The 20,161-nt window shown below is 47.9% G+C and overlaps 2 long non-coding RNA genes across 2 annotated transcripts in view; both read right to left on the reverse strand.

Annotated features, from left to right (window-relative positions):
* Window positions 1-16,276, reverse strand: part of LOC149348651 (uncharacterized) — a 32,577-nt gene extending 16,301 nt beyond the window's left edge. Inside the window, exon 1 of the long non-coding RNA XR_016292285.1 lies at window positions 15,979-16,276. This is a non-coding gene — a long non-coding RNA (uncharacterized LOC149348651). The remainder of the gene's footprint in view (window positions 1-15,978) is intronic.
* Window positions 5,111-6,020, reverse strand: LOC149348652 (uncharacterized). The gene is made up of 2 exons (XR_016292284.1): window positions 5,875-6,020; window positions 5,111-5,295 (listed from the first exon to the last, which is right to left on the reverse strand). It is a non-coding gene; the product is annotated as an uncharacterized LOC149348652 (long non-coding RNA).
* Window positions 16,277-20,161: the final 3,885 nt, after the last annotated feature.

The following is a 20,161-nucleotide window of genomic DNA, read 5'->3' on the forward strand; positions in this document are numbered from 1 at the left end:
GACGGTTGCTAGGCAACGGCTCTTGCAGCCGCAACAACAACGCAAAAGTGTGATTGATTCAGGCGTCCACTGACCCAGGGAGACAGTTATGAGCGCTTCCTTTCCTTAAAATGATCGGAGTGTGAGATGTCAACGCAAGCGCCAATAAACGCAATGAACGCCGAACGGACAACGGCGCGGTGGTGGTGGTGAAATCATTTATTTAATCATAGGAAGAGGTGTTGGGGGTCGTGACCTGAAGGGTCACTCCCTTACAATGGGATGCCTAGTTAGGCACCCCAATGGCGTTTGCAACAGCCCGGGCGCGCTGCGTTAAGGCTCTTTGAGCCTCGAGGGTGCAGCAACCGGACAGTGTCGCCTCCCAGTCCTCTCGGGTGGGGTTTCGGATAGGGGGCAGGGATGGGTTCTGCTGGCAGGCCCACACCATGTGGCGACGCCGCGCAACGGGCGCCAAAGAGCTCGCTCTAAAAGACTGAAGACCGCAGTCGCCAAAGGATAATAACCTCACATGCGGGAAGCCCGCGACGCGCCAAGCGATGGTACACGGCCGCAGTCGTTCACCAATCCAAAACAGTGAACGGCCTTACTTTCCGAGCCCGTGACATAACACACGCGGAGGAGGTCGCCATTGCGTTGGCTGCATCTGATTCCAATTCAAAAACAATTATTTCCGACTCGCGAGGGGCATGTCGGAACGTCGAGCAGGGCTGGGTACCATATCTAGCCTACCACATTCTCCAAAACAGCGTCTACACCGGGGACCACGCGCACCGGCGTATCGTTTGGGCTCCTGCTCACATGGGCCTTGAGGGAAATGAGGCAGCTGACGCCGCCGCCCGCGCGCTCTCTCACTGGATTCCCCTCCGTCCCCGACGATCAGGAACTCGAATTCACTCCCGCTTACTTCTTTAAAGAAATTGTTTTACATTATCAATCTGGCCATGGTATTTATCCCCGCCCGTGTAAAGGTCTCTCAAAGGCGGAGGAGCGCCTTCTGCTTCGCCTGTATACGAATACTTTGCTCTGCCCAGCAGCTCTCAAACACTTCGACCCTTCTTTCTCGGGCAGCTGTCCGCACTGTGCGGAGAAGTCTTCGGACATTTACCACATGGTGTGGGCCTGCCCCTCCAACCCTGCTATTCCCCCTCACCCCAACCCAACCCGAGAGGACTGGGAGGCGACCCTCCTCGGCTGCTCTGACCTGCAGGCCCAACGGGCCTTGGTAGCGCGAGCCCGGGCGGCGGCCGACGCCACTGGGGTCCCGAACTAGGGACCTCCACCTAGTACTTGTAAGGGCTGGCCCCCTCTGGGTCAGCTCATGCAATACCTCCAGTAGTGCATGTGTAAATAAATGTTTTCCACCACCACCACCAAGCGGTTTGGGAGAGCGGCTGCGGGTTGACCACAAGGCTTTCGCCAAGCACACTAGGATTTCCAAAGTGTCTTCGGTAATTTTTTTCGGCGGCGATGGCGGGTCCAAAACGTATTAGAATGATTTCAGAAAACGCCGCTTGAACCACCTTACTGAAGCTTCATAGAGTTACATGAGGTTTCCTACAAGAAAAGGGAGAAACTGAGGAACGTTGGTAGTGTGACAGTTAGCCAAAATTACTAGAGAAAGTGGTGGTGGTGTTGAAGCAAAAATATTGGCTGCGGTTTAGCTCTGGTTAAACCTGGAGGATTGCGAAAGCAACATCTGCGCGTAGCCATATATTGTTGCGTTAGCTACACTGCCCACAGTCTCGCCGTTTCGCGTGCTCTTGCACGACCATACTGCGCATGCGCGAGGAGCAAGTGACGTCACTACGCACAGCTGGCGTGCCTCGCCGCGCGCACCCCTTCCTTTCTTTATAATGATCGGAGTGCAAAACGTTGACAACGCCAATGCCAATGAAGACAATAAACGCCGACGGCCTATGGCTTTAGAGCCGCGTTTCTATCACAACGTTGTCAATACGAATGCATGCAGCGCACGCCTGTCACTACCGCCACTTAGCTTAAAGCACGGTTGAGGTGTCCACCGTTCCAAGAGGGCAGTGAAGTGCCTTCCCTCTGGTTCAGGTGACCACCGAGATGTGGACACTTCGTCCTCACCTCAGGCTACGTATATCCTGGCATAGCAGAGCTAAGCCACTGCAAATTTTATATAACGCATGTTGCGCAAATAAACGCGCGCGGTAGAATACTACTCCCAGCTAAACGGGCGCATTGTTAGAGCTGAAATTTCGCAGAGAAGTGGCATTTGGTCGGCAGAACTGTTTTATACAAGTTTGCTTGGGGTACTTACCTGATTCGAACAGAATAAGTCAGATAGTCACATCGTCTTCGGCGACGACCAAGGAAATCAAGCTGTTCTGTCGGTGATCGCACCGGTGGCGCCATCTCGTTTGTTGTCCGTGAATATTCAGCAATGGAGCGAGGTTCGGGAGGTTTGAAGACGCTCTTTCAACTGATCTTTTAATGGTCACAGAAAACTTAGCTTGCTGAATACTTAGTTTGGCCAAGCTAAGTTTTCTTTTTCTGTGACCGGTAAAAAACCAGTTGAAAGAGCGTCTTCATACCTCCGTTACCCCCTCCTTTGCCGAATCTTCACCACCAACACGCGAGATGGAGCCACCGGTGCGATCGCTGACAGAGCAGCTTAATTTCCTTCGTCGTCGCAGCAGACAATCTGAATATCCTACTTATTCTGTTCGAATCAGGTAAGTACCCCAAGCAGACGTGATATAAAAGAATTTTGCCGACCAAATTCCACTTCTCTGCGAAATTTCAGCTCGAACAATGCGCCCGTTTAGCTGGGAGAAGCATTCTACCGCGCGCGTTTATTTGCGCCACACTATGTACACCACGAACCACGCATTTGACAATGCGCAATCGCTACTGCGCATCAGAGAGGGAGAGAAAGAGAGACTGTCGGCGAGGCGACGGAGAGCGCACGGCTATAGTGCCTAGAATACTATAGCACGGCGGCAGAGAGCAAGCTGACCTCAAGCGTCGCCATAGCAACGGAGAGGCTGACGTCACACCATCTGTTCAGCGCGGCTGCGGCTCCTCGAGGAGCAGGGGGGTCCACGGACCACGCGACGAGCGGTTGGACCTGGCGCAGTATTGCTGTTGCAATAAAAATAGGTCCTCGAGGGTGGGCTCTCGCTTGACCAGTAGTCCACGTGGCTAGGCTTCACGGAGAGCTCTTGTGCACCAGCCATGTTTAGACAGCTGTTTGAACAGCTCGCAGAGCGACCTCCCATGAGGAAGGGGGGTGGCTTGGGGATGGGGTGCACGGGTGTAAGGCGTTCCCGCAGGTAGTGCATGAGGGCGGCCTTCGTCATCCAGCATCTGGAGAAAAGTGGGTGGGTCAGGGTAAGGTGGTAGCAATGGAGGAGGTATGTCAGATGGAGCAGTTTGTCTGCAGTTGCCGCCAGTATGTACTCGTGAATCCAGTGTACGGCGAGAAGTAGCAGTTTTTGTAATGAATCGCAATTTGTTGGTGTGGGGCTTGCGTGGGCTTGGACGTCCGACCTTCTGGTGCTCGGTTTGGTATATGGTTTATGGGGTTTAACGTCCCAAAGTGACTGAGGCTATGAGAGACGCCGTAGTGAAGGGCTCCAGAAATTTCGACCACCTGGGGTTCTTTAACGTGCACTGACATCGTACAGTACACGGGCCTCTAGAATTTCTCCTCCAAAGAAATTCCAGCCGCCGCGGCCGGGATCGAACCCGCGTCTTTTGGGGTGAGCAGTCGAGCACCATAACCGCTGAGCCACTCTGGCGGCTCCAGAAGCATACAATAGCTCTTGGGTCAATACGAACGCGAAGTTTCTTGGGTATCGAGGCTTGCGCGGGAACCCACGCGATGATTCTATCTCGGGTGGCGAGCAGCTTTGTGCAAGGAGAGCTTTGTGCAAGAATGCGTCGGGAAGTTGGTGCGTACATTTGAGTTTAGACTGTCGTTTTATGGTTTTTATTTGTTGCTGCCCTGCTTTTCCCTAATTTTTATTTTGAGAATTTTCCTCCTTTTCATCCTTTTCATCTATTTGGAATTGGCTTTAAGCCCGGCAAAGAGTTGCTGGTCGTGGCTCTTTTTCCTTTTCTTGCTAACAAGGGAGTAATTACTCATTGACATCCACCCGAGCGCAGCCATACGGCTACGAAGGAAAGGCATAAAGCTTTCTCATAAACTTCGTAAAGAAAAATTTGTCCTGGGCCGAGGTTCGAACCCGGGTCCACCGCTTCGCCGAAGCAGTCGCTCTACCAATTGAGCTAACCGGGATGGCCAGCTTGTGGTAGAACGAGACCGAATAGATCAATAACTCGAAGTAGGAACTGGGTCGGTCAAATATTTAGGGGAATCCCAGAAGGTGAAGTAGATTTGTAATAAGGGAGTAATTACTCATTGATATCTGTCCTCTCCGAGCTGTTTATATTCTTCTGAAAGGACAAAAGCCGCCACGCATCTTGGGAGCCGGTATTCCGCGATGTTGGGATCTTACGTAGCGTGTACGAGCGCCAAAGTGATGGACGCTTCCTCAGCCCCTCTCTACGGTTGGCTCAGACGGTGGCTGCGGCCCCGATGGTGCCATCCTCGAAGACGGCGACAGCGGTTTAGTAGCCTGGTTGGATATGTCCAGCCGCGTCCACGTAGAGGATGTCGGGTTAGAGGAGTTACGAGACAGCGTCGTAGGTGCCGGCAGTGATATGTGCCGATTGTGCTAGGCGAAGTGGAGGGGAAGCGCCCAATTGCCAACACCGCCTTGTGTTGCCTACTGCCGCCTGGTGTCCTTTGCGGTTATTCGTCCCTATTGAAGGGTAATTACACAGGCAGACGTACAGATCATTGCCGCTCCAATAACTTAACAGGAACTGCTGGGCGTCAGCAACTCAGGTGGCCGGTGGTTATAATTTCTGCATGCTCGATTCGAAGTACAATGTGTTATAAGCTACACTGCTAATAAGTTTACACGTATGACAAATGAGGCTACGCTGCTGTTAACTGTACACGTATGAGAAATCTCAGGGTTAGCTGCTAAGGCATGTGCGCTATGTGGGACACCAAATTGGTACGTTTTATAATGATCAATATGTAGGAACGCAATGAAGTATGGAGCGGACAACTGATTATTTGATAAACTTTACTGGCAGAAATTGGGATTACGGGTAGTGGGCTAAGAGGACGTTGGTTAGGGTAGTAGTGGTTGGCACTTCGTGATTCAGGAGTCCATTGGCCTCAGCTGGGGCTCAGAACCTCCGTACCAGCTTGAGCTGACGCTGCGGTTCCAGGTAGGCTAGGTCGTCTCACTGCTCAAAAAAGGGACACACAAGTGAGAATCAACACAAGCAATGAGCTTAAACATCTCACATGGTTGTACGGGAATACTAGAAACATTTTTCTTGTACGCAAAAAAGGTTACTGTGATGATGAGAAATTTGCAAATGAAGTCCCCAATTTCCGCAATCATTTCCACGGGCACAAAATGACAGTGGGTCATTTTTGTGACGTTTTGCTGCCGACGAATGAGGCGAAACGCTGAAACTCCCCGCAAATCTCAGAACGATCCCAAAACCGCTTTTCTGCCCACGACAATGGTAAAGATTTATCAACAGATGGTGGGATATTACTGTTCCCTATGATGCTCAGTCAGTCTATCGCGCTCACTGGCACTGAAGCGGATGCTACGGAGCGAAAAGATCCTTTTTATACGCAGCAGAACACAGAGCAGAACTCAGCCCTCGCTTGCCGTTATTAGTTTTTTTTTAAGATTTCGGATAATGTCAACTCAAATTTCAAAGACACATTTCTAACGGAATTGACCATTTTCAACGCTGAATGTAAAGAAGAAAGCTTTCTAAGTTCAACGAAGAAGTAATCAAACATACCCCGAGTCCGGGACGGAGAAGGCGACTCAATAAGTCCCGCTTCGTAGAGGGCGCACATCCAGAACGCCGATGGGTACTGCGAAAAGCATCCATGTAAACCAATGAATGTTTGTCGTTGTTTAAGGAAATGCATCTATACTCTAGAAGAAGAAATATTTAGGAGAAATTACTTAGTTTGAAGTATCGCTACAACTCTTTTGTCAGTTCGGCAGCGGCAGTGGCGAGCTACGGACGGGCGTTTTTGACAAGTCCCTGTGCTCTTTTCCCAGGAATCGGTGGCTTTCGGATCCTGCATCACAAACACTGCGCAGCGTTATCTTCGTCGACTGGCTACGCCCCCCTTTAACAGCAGTTCGGCAGCGGCAGTGGCGAGCTACGGACGGGCGTTTTTGACAAGTCCCTGTGCTCTTTTCCCAGGTTTGTGTGGTTCGAGTCCTGCTGCCACAAGCTTTGAAAGCCCCTGGCTATGCTGTTTTGATGCTACATCTGGTACTGGAACCTAACGACAGTGACCTGCTTTTCTTGGACGCCCAGGAATCGGTGGCTTTCGGATCCTGCATCACAAACACTGTGCAGCGTTATCTTCGTCGACTGGCTACGCCCCCCTTTAACAGCAGTTCGGCAGCGGCAGTGGCGAGCTACGGACGGGCGTTTTTGACAAGTCCCTGTGCTCTTTTCCCTGGTTTGTGGTACTTTTTCCACACTTTTCTTCGCTGCGTATGCTCAAACCACTGCTGCTGCCAAGCTTGCTAGATTGTTTTTGTTTTCTTTTTTTGCTGTTGTTTCCTACTGAGTGTGCTACATTATAGCTTGCCATGAGTGACTCAGAAAAGGAAATTTGTTTGGCCTGCAATCTTGAGATTGAACCTGCTGATAATATTCTTAAATGTAAGCAGTGCGCGTACCCATACCACGCAGAAAATTGTTCTGGGTTAACAGATGCGTCTGCGAAGACCAGAAGTGGGAACTGCCGCAAAAATTTTGTTTGTCCGACATGCAAAAAAGCGGCTTCCCGTAGTGGCGCGGCTAATACAAAAGACGCGTCTCAGGACTTCAATGTAGCTGCCGCGTTCGCTGAACTGAGTCGCAAGCTCGACGCCCTCTTGCCACTTAAGGAACAGGTCGACAACATTGAACACTCAATTCAAACTATGTCTGATCACTTCGATGATATCCTAAATCGTCTTGACAACCAGGATAAAACACTCAAAGATGAGTGGATGAAAAAGCGAGCTTTGCTCCGAGAGAAGGACAGCAATGTGTACATCTGTGACAACCTGACACGCCGAGCAAAGCTTTTTCTCTCAGCAACTAAAGAATGGGCCAAAAGCAATAGCTACCGATTTGTTTGGTATTCAAATGGCAAAGTCCTCATCCGCAAGAAGGAAGGCGACAACGTGCAGGTGGTCACCGATGCACGCGATCTAGCTAACTTTGCCAACTGATAATTTCCTGTTCAGTGCAATGCCATACCACAACTTCTATCATGGCTGCAAGCGTACGTTATCTGTTACCCAGTGCTATAAGCCACACGTTGCTCCCACAGTGGCTGTGTTCGTCTGTATTGAAATGCTTCCATCTCAATGTGCGATCCTTAAACAACAAACTAGATGAGTTTCACATTTTACTCCAGAGTTTTGGCTTTTCGTTTGACTTTGTTATGATTTCAGAATCTTGGCTGAATACGAATAACTTCCATTTGGCGTCATTTTCAACGTTTTCTATGAACCGTGATTGTCGTCGAGGTGGAGGAGTGTGTATTCTTGCTAACAACCGAGTTGAGTGTGACATGGTGGAAGACCTATGTTATATGTCTTCAGATGTGGAAGTTGTTTCTGTAATAACCAATAATACTGTGTTTTCTGTGTTTTATAGACCACTGAGCGGTGACATTTCTTTGTTCTTTGAATACATCGAGTCCTTTCTTACTTTTATAAGCGAACATAATTATGAGTTAGTCATAAGCGGTGATTTTAACATAGACATGTTATCCAATGCAGCAAATAGTGTCAACTTCGGTATAAATCTGCGCAGCTACGGTTTGGCGATTACTACCAAAGAGCCGACCCGTATAACCTCGAGTTCCGAAACACTTCTTGATCTATTTATCACCAATATCAATCCTTCATCCATAATATCCGGGGTAACTCTTTGTGATTTGAGTGACCACATGGGAATCTACTTATTCTGTCAGACTGTGAAACCCAAATTCAGAAAGCAGAATGAATCTTTTATCCAAGTCATAACAGCAGCATCCCTCGACGCTTTTCGTGCGGAGATGTGCGGTGTAAACTGGAACGATGTATATAACAACACCAACGCGAATGACGCTTATCAAGCCTTTGCAGAAAAGTTTAACTCTATATATAACAAGCATTTCCCTCTTAAAAACAAACGAAAAGGTAGGAACATACGGAAACCATGGATATCACTAGAGCTACTTGCGCGTATAAAACAGAAGAACAAACTGTACAGTTCTTTTGTTGCATCAAAAAACATTTCTATTCAACAATTCAAGAAATACAGAAATAAGTTAAACAATGACATCCGCAATGCAAGGAGACATTATTATCAGAATTACTTTGGCTCAGTCGACCGTCCTGACATACTTTGGAAAAAGCTGCGATCCCTTGATGCCAAGTATGTCAACGCTGCCATTGATAAGGTGACTCATGACGGAAAAGATTATGTAGGAGAAAACTTAGCCGAAGCATTGAACACTCATTTCACACAATATGTTCAACCTGCATCTGAACTGCACCCTAGATCTATCTATAGGTGCCCTGCCACTCTTTTCCTTGCACCTGTTGATGAAAGGGAAATTATACAAACATTCCATGAATTATCAAACTCCACTTCTTGTGACGTCAACAACATCCAGATTCGCCCTGCGAAATATATCATTGAATACATCTCTACTCCTCTTGCTAATATATATATATAACCTATGTCTAGAAACCGCAACCTTCCCCTCCGATATGCAAATAGCAAAGGTGACTGTCCTGTATAAAAAGGGTAATACGAATGACTTTGGTAATTACAGACCAATTAGTATTCTTCCAGTACTTTCTAAAGGTTTAGAAAAAATCGTGCTAATACGAATGGAAAAATTTCTGCAATCTCATAACATAATTACTAGTTCACAGTATGGACTCAGACAGAATAAATCAACAGAGCTTGCCCTTCTTCACGAAAAGGAATATATATTAGAACATTTTGAAAACAAAATGTTAGTACTAGGAATATTTGTGGATTTCACGAAGGCGTTCGACAGGATTAGTCACAGTATTCTTTTGGAAAAGCTTGAACTATACGGGATACGAGGACAAGCTTTGCATCTCATGAAATCTTATTTATCATCTCGAAAACAATATGTTCAGATTAGAAACTTCAAATCATCACAACGCTCAGTTAATACCGGTGTCCCTCAGGGCAGCATCCTTGGCCTTCTGCTGTTCAATCTCTACATTAATGACATTGTAACTATTGACACTTCCGCCCGCTTTATCATTTACGCCGATGACACTACTATCCTTATACCTGGTGATACCTGTGACGATCTAAACATGCATGCTAATCGCATATTAAGGAATCTAGAGGAATGGTCAGACTCAAATTTTCTTTCAATAAATGTGTCAAAATCCAAAGCTGTAATTTTCCGTCCGAAGAATAAAACTTGTAGTGCAGACCTAGCTCTCTCTTATAAATCACAAAAAATTGAAATAGTAAAATCATTCAAATCACTTGGTGTTTCTTTTCACGAAAATATGCTGTGGGATGACCATGTCAGTCATGTCATGTTGAATACATCTAAGGTTATAGGTTTTCTATCACGCCACAGACATATTTTACCACAGACAGTCAAACTTCTCTTATATAATTCCCTGTTCTGTTCACACCTAAACTACTGCACATTAGTGTGGGCAACAACAACACATACTAACTTACACAAGATATTAGTACTTCAGAAAAAAGTCCTTCGTATAGTTTATGACTTGCCCGTTAGACACACAACTCAGGATTTGATAACTAACCTCAAGATTATGACCATATTAAACCTCTATGCTTACAGACTGCTGCGCGTGTATACAGTTGAGCAAAAGCGCCATGTTGACACCATTTCCTCTATGGCTCATTTGCATCAGTCAGATTCACCATATCCGCATCGCCACAAACCACAATGGGTTTTACACTTCACAAGAACTAGCTACGGTCGTCAAAGAATTACTTACCAACTACCGTATTTACAAAACCAGTTAATTGAAGCAGGCGTAAACCTCCGTGAAATCACCATCTCCTCTCTGCGTAGTATGATTGTTCATTTGGTTAAGTGCTAATACATCAACTCCTGTTTTATGAATTGCTCGCCACCCTTTTTGTTATTTGATGACTGGTCGTCTACTGTGCTGATACCCCTCTTTCGTTGCTGATACCCCCCTTTTGATTTCTGCTTATTCTGTTCGGTTACAGTCATTGCTTATATTGATGTTTTTATTCATCTATGACTTGATGTTCAATTTAGTTCCTCGTTTTATGTTCTTAATGACTTCATGACTTGATGTTCAATTTAGTTCCTCGTTTTCTGTCACTGCCGTCTGAACAGGAGAGGAGAACTCCGTCAAGCGGATAGCCGCTTTTTTTCTCCCCTCCTCCATCAAATTGTATTTGATTTGGTGGAAATGAAGCATTATTATTATTATTATCTTATTAGTAGCAATCCAGTACTCAGATCGGGGACAGGCGCCGCCACATGCGGGCAGGGTAAAGGGTCGGTCAAAAGTTCTCGGGACACATGGTCTGCTTTTGAGCCACATAGTCGAGCGTTTGCTACTGCCCCGCAAGGTGCGCTGGTAGCCTTGATTTTGCTTGAACGACCGGTTTTGAGCCGACGCCTAGGCATGGAAAAAAATAAAATTGCGAGGACACTTTGACAACTAAAGTGTTGAGAGGCGAAAGCTGAGCACACTATGCCGTGACGACTTCCGGTTCGCGAGTCAATTGAATTGTTTATTCGTGCATTTATTGGACGCTGAACTTGACAGATGTCCTCCATGGCGTCCAAACCACCCACAAAGTTTTGCCCGACGTATTAATCACGAAATGTTTTGGCTATGCTACGTAATACTGTCGTTTGTTAGCACCTACGACCGGAGCTTTTATGAACTACACACTTTGTGGCCACCTTCGCTACCACTATGACCCGATGCGCACGCACGGTCGTGACATCGCGCTAGTCACGTGACCGTAAGAGCTCGATGTGACAGGAACGGATGTTCATTGCCTACGTTGCGGAATTCTCTTTAGAACAATATTGCTGACAAAATTCACTTCCCGGTACGTTAAGACAATAGCTGCATGCCAAGCATCTTCAGTGGTAACGACAGTTGGCCAAGTGAGTGACCCGACCGTCTGGACAGAGTCAACCCTTCCCTTTTCTCCTCACCTCTTTGCCTTTGTTTCGGACCATCGCCATTGCGCCGAGAAATGACCGCCTTTTCAGGGCTGCACCCACGGCTGCACAGCCCACCCCGTCTGCACAAGTCGTCTGCTTCTACACCGACGGTCCCATCAGCCGAGACTGCGCCTGCTGCTGCTGTACAAAGGCAGACATGCAAATTTCACTCATCGGCCACTGCAGCGTTACAGGTGGCGACAAAATTATAGGAACCGGAAAAGAATAAAAGCTGCATTTCTTCGCTGCCTAGAGGTGTCGCCACATATCGAGCGTTGCGGTATGCTAGTCAGTATGTAGTGCGGTTCATTCTGCACCCGGTGAAAGAATGTGCTAAATTTTTTCTCAGGTGCGCGCCAGCTATGGACTATACTACTTTAGAACTGCGTTTGATGTTGCGAGAGGGTGACTAAAGCTCCTCAAAACCAACAAATGCTACCAGCATTGAAAAAACATTGAAACATTTTACAAGAAATGACGACCATATGCAGATAAAGTTGCCAGAGAAAAACAAAAACAACAATCAAGTACACGAGCATCGTAAAAACTCATGAAATGAGGTGATGCTCAATGTCAGGAAAATATGAGGAGGCAAGGCACTCCAGTAGATACAGTTCTGGGAAAGAAGCTATTTTTAAATGGGTCCTATTCCTCGACCTGTGGGGTGAGGTTGGGGCGAGGGGGGATGCAAGGCCAATCCAGCTCTTTGTGGCTACCTCCTGCTGAGATCAGAAACTCTGTCTCCAGGGCGCAGGGAGAAGCTATGTCCTTCTGGCGTGGATTCGGGTCATACGACGCAGGCAGCGCGCAGGAACGTTCTCATCGGCACCGTCATTGTGTCTCTGGTAGTCACAGTGAGAGTTCGCTACAGCACACAGCGTCAAGAACACTGAAGTGGTTTTGTCCTCACCTTAGATGCCTCCGCCTTTGAATCGACGCAGGTTTCCTCCTGGCTGGCGCGAAGTGGTCCCCGCTGCCTGCAACTGATGCACTGCCTCGCGCTGTCACCTCCTGCCGGTGCCGGAGAGGAGGCGATCCAGCCCAGCTTTGGCTTCCAAGGAGGACACACAGCCCGAGCTGGGGAAGGAAGGGAGAGAAATTGCGAAGTATGTTGCGGAGGAATATATCTAGCGATAGAACAGGCGCTTAGGTGGGAGGCCTAACATGGAGAGACGAAGTGAGAACGGCATGTATAGGCTGCCGACAACAGTGAGGGAAGGCAGCGCATTTTAGGCGCGCACAAATGAGAATGGGGTCATTCCACGCCAACTGACTCAGACTGTGCGCTCGATCATCATGGATTTGTTTAACGGAAATTATGGTTTATCACATTTCTGTGACAATCGGAAAGGAAGGATTGAAAGAGGCGGTCAGCAGAGCAACGTCAGGAATCGCTTTTCCATTGAACTGCTTTCGATTAGTATTCACTTTGAATAGTATCTACTACGAAAGTATCAAAGTGGATACTAATAGAAAGCAGTTCATTGGGATAGAGGAAGAAAATGAGGTGCTGTGATAAGCTTACAAAATGCATTGTGGGATGGATTGTATATACCTAAAGCTCAGGGAAGCATTGCACAGTACGCCATATTTGAACAGTACGCCAGATTTGAAAGCTAAAGGGCTAATACGGGTGAATGGGAAGTTTTAGTTATATTAACGCGGTGTCTTTGGAGGATGCCTGCCAAAATGAAACTGCTGGAGGCAACGGCGTAGGGCATTCAATTGGGGCTTCAGCACTTGGTGTGCGAGACATAAGAAGCCTGCAAAAGCATGCGACGAGAACGTGAGAAGAAACACAAACGAGCGCTATCTCAAGGAACCTGCTTTTCCAGACTCCTCAGTGAAACGCGCCAATATTGGATAAATTCACCATCGATTCTAGATGCTGAAGGTAAAATTTTGGCGGTGACCCGGCCCAAAATTTGGAAATAACTCGGGCCGAATTCGGAGATCGCCATCATGTCGGACACGCTCAATTATGGCTGTGAACATCGAGTTTGGTCCTAATCGGAGAGGGCCAAATTTGGGGGGTGGGTCTAATATGGGCCGGGGAATCAGTTCGAAAGCACGGGTCTGTGCTAGATGACGATGAGCGGGTGGTGCGGCCGGAGAGAGCAGATGGAAGTGGATGAAGAAGACTCCGCGCAAGGCATAGCGTAGCAGTGTGGTGCAGTTTAACATGAGGCATGCCACCACGGCAACAGCTAAAACAACATGAGGCGTGTTCGGCTGTGGTGATAGCTTCCTGTAAAGCTTATCTGTTCGCGCCGCCATGGATTCGGCTCCCATTCGTCTGCCTATTTTTTCTACTACCTAAGCACATTTTGTGCTTGTCTAAGGCTGAAGGTCAATTTATGACAGCGGACAGGTTCCGCGGTGTTGAGCGCGGTTGGTGCATCGAGTAGAGCTGTCGCTATGAAAATAAACATCCAAATTCAATCAATTTCTGACACATGGTGCACACGTTGAGGCGGTCGCTCAGAACAAGCCGCTAAATGCACACTTTAGTATTGATTTTGTACACCGCACTTAAATATCTATTGAACTTTTGTAAAGATTATTCTGCCTAAGGGTAACGGAGTGGATTCCAAGAGGAGGCAAGCGTAGCAGGGGGGCGGCAGAAAGTTATGTGGGCGGATGAGATTAAGAAGTTTACGGGGATACTGTGGCCGCAACAGCCAAAGGACAGGGTAAATTGCAGAGAAATGGGATAGGTCTTTGCCCTGGAGTGGGCGTAGTCAGGCTGATAATGATGACGATGATAGGCTTGTCTTCAGTTCTTTAGTTGTGACATTCAGACCATGGAGGACGGAGTCATTTTCGCATCCGCTACGTGGGCAAAGCCATGGGCAGTCGTCCTCACCTTGTTCCCTGAGTTCTTCCGCAGAGCTGGAGCAGTAGGGGGCTGCTGGACGAAAACCGGGCGTCGGTGGCACCCACGTGGCGATAACGCTCCAGGCACAGGCTGGGGCTCTAGCTGCCAATCAGAGCCACAGAGAACGTTAGTGGCCCAGCTTCAGCACACTTGTCCGTTATTCAAAAAAAAAACGGGGGTATGGTACCGTATGGTACGGTATGGCATGGTAGGGTAATGGAGGTTTGACGTATGGTATGGTATGATACAGTATGGGAGTGTTCCACCACTCCCACTCCAACACTCCACTTCTCCGTGGTGGAGTGTTCGAGATAAATTTGAACGACCTGATATTTGTAATGTAATGGACCGTGACATCAATGTGACGCGCCACCAGCGCCCTCGCTGCCCCACTCCTCGATGCGCCACTCCTCGACCCTCGGCCGCACAGTACCCCAACCATCATTGACTGCTTGCTTTTATGCAAAACTATCTTTCTTCTCCCTTCAGACCTGCTCGGTCTGGGACAGTTTTCTGGATCCTCCGGGGCCCCACCTCGGAGGACGCTCGAACCTGCTTGGGGAACTTTTACCCTCACAATCAAACAGCACATGGGCGTATTTGAGTTTTGCCTCCGTCCAAACTCTGCCGCCGAGGCCGGACTGAACCCGAGTCCTCCGGCTCGGAAGTGGAGCGCCATAGCAACCGAGTGCTGTCAAAATTATTTTCTTTTACAGCATGTACATAATATGAAAGAAGCATACCTGGTTTGGTTTATGGGGTTTAACGTCCCAAAGCGACTAAGGCTATGAGGGACGCCGTAGTGAAGGGCCCCGGATATTTCGACCACCTGGGGCTCTTTAACGTGCACTGATATCGCACAGTACACGGGCCTCAAGAATTTCTCCTCCAAAGAAATTCAACCGCCGCGGCCGGGATCGAACCCTCGTCTTTCGGGTGAGCAGCCGAACATCATAACCACTGAGCCACTGTGGCGGCCCCAGAAGCGTACTACTATCGTATAGTATATATACAAGCTAATTACATATATGTTAAGCCCCAGATACGACAAATTGACATTCCGGTAACTAATACAGAGGAAACACGAGAAAAAAATCTATAATCGTCATCAGGAAATAGGAATGCCTTACAGACAATACAAAGCAGCAGGTTAGGATATTTGCATGAATGATAACATCTTGTGCTTACTCATGCGGGTAAAAAAGCGGGCACTGCCGTGTGGATCAGGAATGTAGTGCAGATTGGTTTAAGTGTTCGTCGGTATGATCAATGTGAATAAAATATTCTGGCGTCACCTGAGGAATTCTTGTGTGTGAATGCAAAAGTATTTGTACTTGTCGCTAAGAGTGTCGCTCAGTCGATGGGGGACTTGGGAGGTGAACATAGTTTCGCTGCACGCTTCGCCGCGTTGCGACTTCGTCAGCAGTGACCTGCCGCCTCCGTCCACGCTTAGCTGTCAGCTGATGATGTAAACGCGAGCGATTGAATTTGGGATGATAGGACTTCATAAGACGCCCTTACTTGAATACGACAGTGGGCAACATATTTCCTAGTGTATACCCGCACAAACGATACGAAACTGTCTACATGTACCATATAAGGTCTGTCGGGACGGTGACCTATCGTCCAGTGTACACGAGGGAGGGGTACAGCCACCCGGATATTGAGAGCAATCTGCTTTTGTTATCCAGCTGATAGGGTACTGTATAGGCACTGCAGGGAGGACGAGGCGCGGCTCCAAATCTGTTTCCATATATCACGAAAATCGACTTGCCTTCGTAGATCCAGCCCTGTTTTGAGATGGCCGGTAGCTCCAGGAGGGGGGATGAGGTTGTTTGGAGTTGACGTTCCTGCTTTCCTGCTCACTTTCCACAGCTTTCTGCTGACGGCCGGGTTTTCGCACATCGAGCCAAGAAATGTTCTCGCATTAAAAGCTGAAATAAAAGTCCGAGCTGTTACTGAACCAAGATCGCTTATGCCAGGACGCAGCACATGGACAAATGGCACGAAAACGAACCAGTGCGGTCTCTTAAGCACCCGAGGAATAGAAACAAAGCACCGACGTTGATGACGGTGTGAATATAGTACAGATAACTCATACGCTTTGTCCACGGAGGCGTTGCAGGTACAGGAATGAAAAATATATTAGCTGTGTCAGTAAAGTACCGTTGCTTCTATGTACCACAGGACCCCTCCCTTCTCGCTAACAAAAGAAACTATGGGGGCAATTTGGCAGTCTAAAGTGTGCTAGGCGAAAGCCCTAGTTGCGCTCCTTAGACTTCCAGTGAGTGCCTATATTTGTTACGGCTGCACTGCTTGGGAGCCATCCCTAGTTGGGAGCCATCCCTTGGGAGCCATCCCTAGCCCTAGTTGCGCTCCTTAGACTGCCAGTGAGTGCCTATATTTGTTACGGCTGCACTGCTTGGGAGCCATCCTCCTCCACTACCTGCCGCGGTCGCAGAATCACCATCACGTCGGCTATGGATGCAGCAGCAGGGGAGGACGCCGGATCACCTTTGACTACCTCAAACGCACCTTCACGCGGCTGCCTTCAAGAATGTCTTGCTTCCCTCCCCAATAGACATGCAATATCTTGCCTAGCGCGCTTCAGGTTTACATCTATAGAGATATAGTGACCGCATCTTTGCTTTCCTTATTACCTCTATCACAAAGAGTTGGCAATCAACTATTTAATTTCACTAATGGCTTTTTTAGAGCTCAATTTTTCACGTTACATATTCCGCAACATGACAACGCACCTTAGAAAAAAATGTAATCTGGTAGTGAAGTAGTTTCACTGAAAGAATGAGTCATTTAATTGCACTTCATCCCAGTCACATGACTTGAAATACTCAAACACGTATTGCTCTTTCTTCTATTCGTCAGCTTTAAAACAATCTGTACTGAATAAAAGAGGAGTAAACAACTGCTCTCTAGAAATAAGAGCACGAACAGCGTAGTTAGGGGTAAGAGAGAACCCCCCCCAACACACACACACACACTTCTTCACCTGCTCACTTCACACATATATTAGAGCGGGCCAGATTATGAGCGGTTCTGCTCACCTCTGAGTGCAGCCTTAGCTATCCCCTTCGTTGAACCGGCCAGGAAACGGCCAAAGTTCTCTTCGGCGGCACCCACACAACGAACGGACATAAGGCGGGCTGTCAACGCGCACGCCCTCTACATCCGCACTGAGGGTTCGATGTGCACGGAATCTTGCTGCTGCTGAAGGACAGAGAAAAAAAAAATTGGCTGTGGCTTAGCTAAGGTTAAGCCTGGATATCTCGAAGCGAAAAGCTGCGGCAAGGTGGAGGAGGAGCCGCGCGTGTAGTGAATGCTGTCTTAGAAGGTTGCTTTAGAGACGTACTTCTTTCTAGGGGGTATTGACTGTGGCCTGCATTCCTCTCGAGTGTACACCAAGATATGAGAGACAGGCATTTGCTTTCCTTAAATGCAATTTTCATTTCATTTTCCTTAAGGCCCTTACGGCGCGGTTCGGGTATGCATCGAGAAATGAGGGAGGCAGGAATCGTTTCCTTTCCTTAAAACCAATTCTCGTTTCATTTTCCTTTCCTTAGGCGCGGTTCGGGTGTCCACCGAGATATGAGAGGTTCCTCACGCACTGCTTGTCTTTATTTTTTATTTGTGAAGCGTGTTACGTCATTCCTTTCGGGTGTATACCAAGATATGAGAGACAGGCATTTCCTTTCCTTAAAACCAATTTTCATTTCATTTCATTTTTAAGGCCCTTACGGCGCGGTTCAAGGTATCCACCGAGATATGAGAAAGACAGGCGTCTCTCTTCATTTTCCTTCCCTTACGGCGCGGTTCGGGTGTCCACCGTGACGTCACGCAGTTCGCACATGCGCACCTGTGGCTTTTTCTGACGACGGGACCCACGCTAGTCTCGGTGTTGACTAGCCTAGTGAAGCTTTTCGCTTCAAAAGGTGGGTGTTGAGATCACAGCAAGTACCGCAGCTCTGGCCAAGCGAGTTTTCGTAGCAAGGGTGTAATTCAGTTTCAAGGGAGATACTACTCTTTCACATCCGGCTGCCATTCAGCTACAAAAGAAGGCGTCATCTATATATCTGCAAATGTCAGTACCGTGGACAGTTAGAGGAGACAGCAGATGTCTTCTGTGGTGAGAATGATATGGCTTCGAGTAAAGATGAGACGAAGGCCGGCAATTACGTGCATTAGGCATTGTCCGGGGGTCTTCGTTTTCCTGTTTAATTCAGCCAAAATTGGGGCGACGCGACGCACATACGTGCCACGCTGAGACTACTAAGAAGTGAATTTTTCCAGTTGCACTATTCTGTAAATAACATGTGAAATTAACGCAGACAAATACGACTGAAAATAAGTGTCGCAGGTGTGCGTTAACGCCGGGCTCGAGTATCACGGAAACCTACTGTCGTGCGCGGTTCAGCTCATAAACTCACAATTTTTTTGGTCTGATTCGGGCAGCTCGTCGGCCTGCGCCGCAGCGTCGGTCGAAGGGGCTGGAAGTTAGTAGATTCAAATAAAAGTGTCCTTCAAGCGGACCTACAAGAATGAACGTCGTTAAAACTACACGCGCTCTCTTGCTTCCGGAAGCTGCAAGCACCCTCGTCTCTGGTGGCGTCCGATGAACAGGAATCTCCCATCGCTTTAAATAAAAGAGAGCGGTTTATTTAAGCTCTCGGAAGTATATAATCCGAAACTAAGTCTGCAGCAGGACAAATGCTTATCCTCTTTTCCCCCTATTTAAATTTACCCTGTTCCGTGCGAACAGCCACCGCCCTCTCTTTTGAAACTTTCTTTCAAACGAGAAAAATCTGTGTAAACTAAAGAAAACAGAACCAAAGCCTATTAGTTTACGCGAATCCTTCTTAGAAGTAAATGGCGTACTTTGGGGTAAGCGAAAACTGCCGCTCTTCGGCTGAGGCGGAAACGAGTCTAGAAACGCACAAAATTTTCGGAGTCCTCCTCACATGCAGTCGTCATCGTCACTGCTGTCAAGTCCACGGCGTCGAAGAAGCGGCGACACCCACGTGGCGACAGCAATTGGCCCTTTCTCAAGGCTGCCTCGGCACCACAGCCGCCCGCTGCTGCTTGAAGAGGTGGTTGCAAGATAAAAGCAGAACATTACTATACGTCCCGTCTGTGCACCAGAAGCATCCCTGGTTTAAACACAGGCTCCGCCGCGATCTCTCAGTGGTTATTACCGCGAAAGCCTTTAATCGGTCATACTGTCGTTCGCTAACAAAGCGTGTCACACGCGTTTAACTCAGGGCCTAAAAAAAAACGAAAACCATTGACCGCTTCCGATAGAGAAGAAAACAATAAACCTAGAAGCCAAGCTTGGTGACTGTAAATAAATTCGTTAATTAGTTATAGGCAAAAATGCCGAAATTGCGTCGAAATAGCGCCGACGTCGATATTGCCGCGGGAACGGTGTAACATCACATCCGCCGGAAGTCGTCACAGCATAGTGAAAATTATCACAGAATGATGGCAAAAACGTCGAATTTCTGTCGAAGTAGGTGGAGAAAGCTGTAATTAAGCGTAATTAACACTTAAGATTCCCGAAAGGTGTATATTTGGGTATCGATATAGCCACGGGAACGGTGTGAAGTCACATCCAACGAAAGTCGTCACGGCATAGTATCCGCGGCTTTCGCCTCTCAACACTTTAGGTGCCAAAGTGTCCTCACATTGCAATTTTTTGCGCTCGTCTGCTGGCCCGAAAGACGGGGGTTCGATCCCGGCCACGGCGGACGAATTTCAATGGAGTGGAAATTCTAGAGGCTCGTGTACCGTGCGATGTCGGTGCACGTTAAAGAGCCCCGGGTGACCGAAATTTCCGGAGCCCTTCACTACGGCGTCCCTCATAGCCTGAGTCGCTTTGGGACGTTAAAACCCTATAAACAAAACCTGGTTGAAACATGATCGAAGAAGTTTTCACCACACGA

This window comes from Amblyomma mixtum, chromosome 4 (assembly GCF_055824585.1).
Source record: "Amblyomma mixtum isolate Tamu chromosome 4, ASM5582458v1, whole genome shotgun sequence".
Classification (NCBI taxonomy): domain Eukaryota; kingdom Metazoa; phylum Arthropoda; class Arachnida; order Ixodida; family Ixodidae; genus Amblyomma; species Amblyomma mixtum.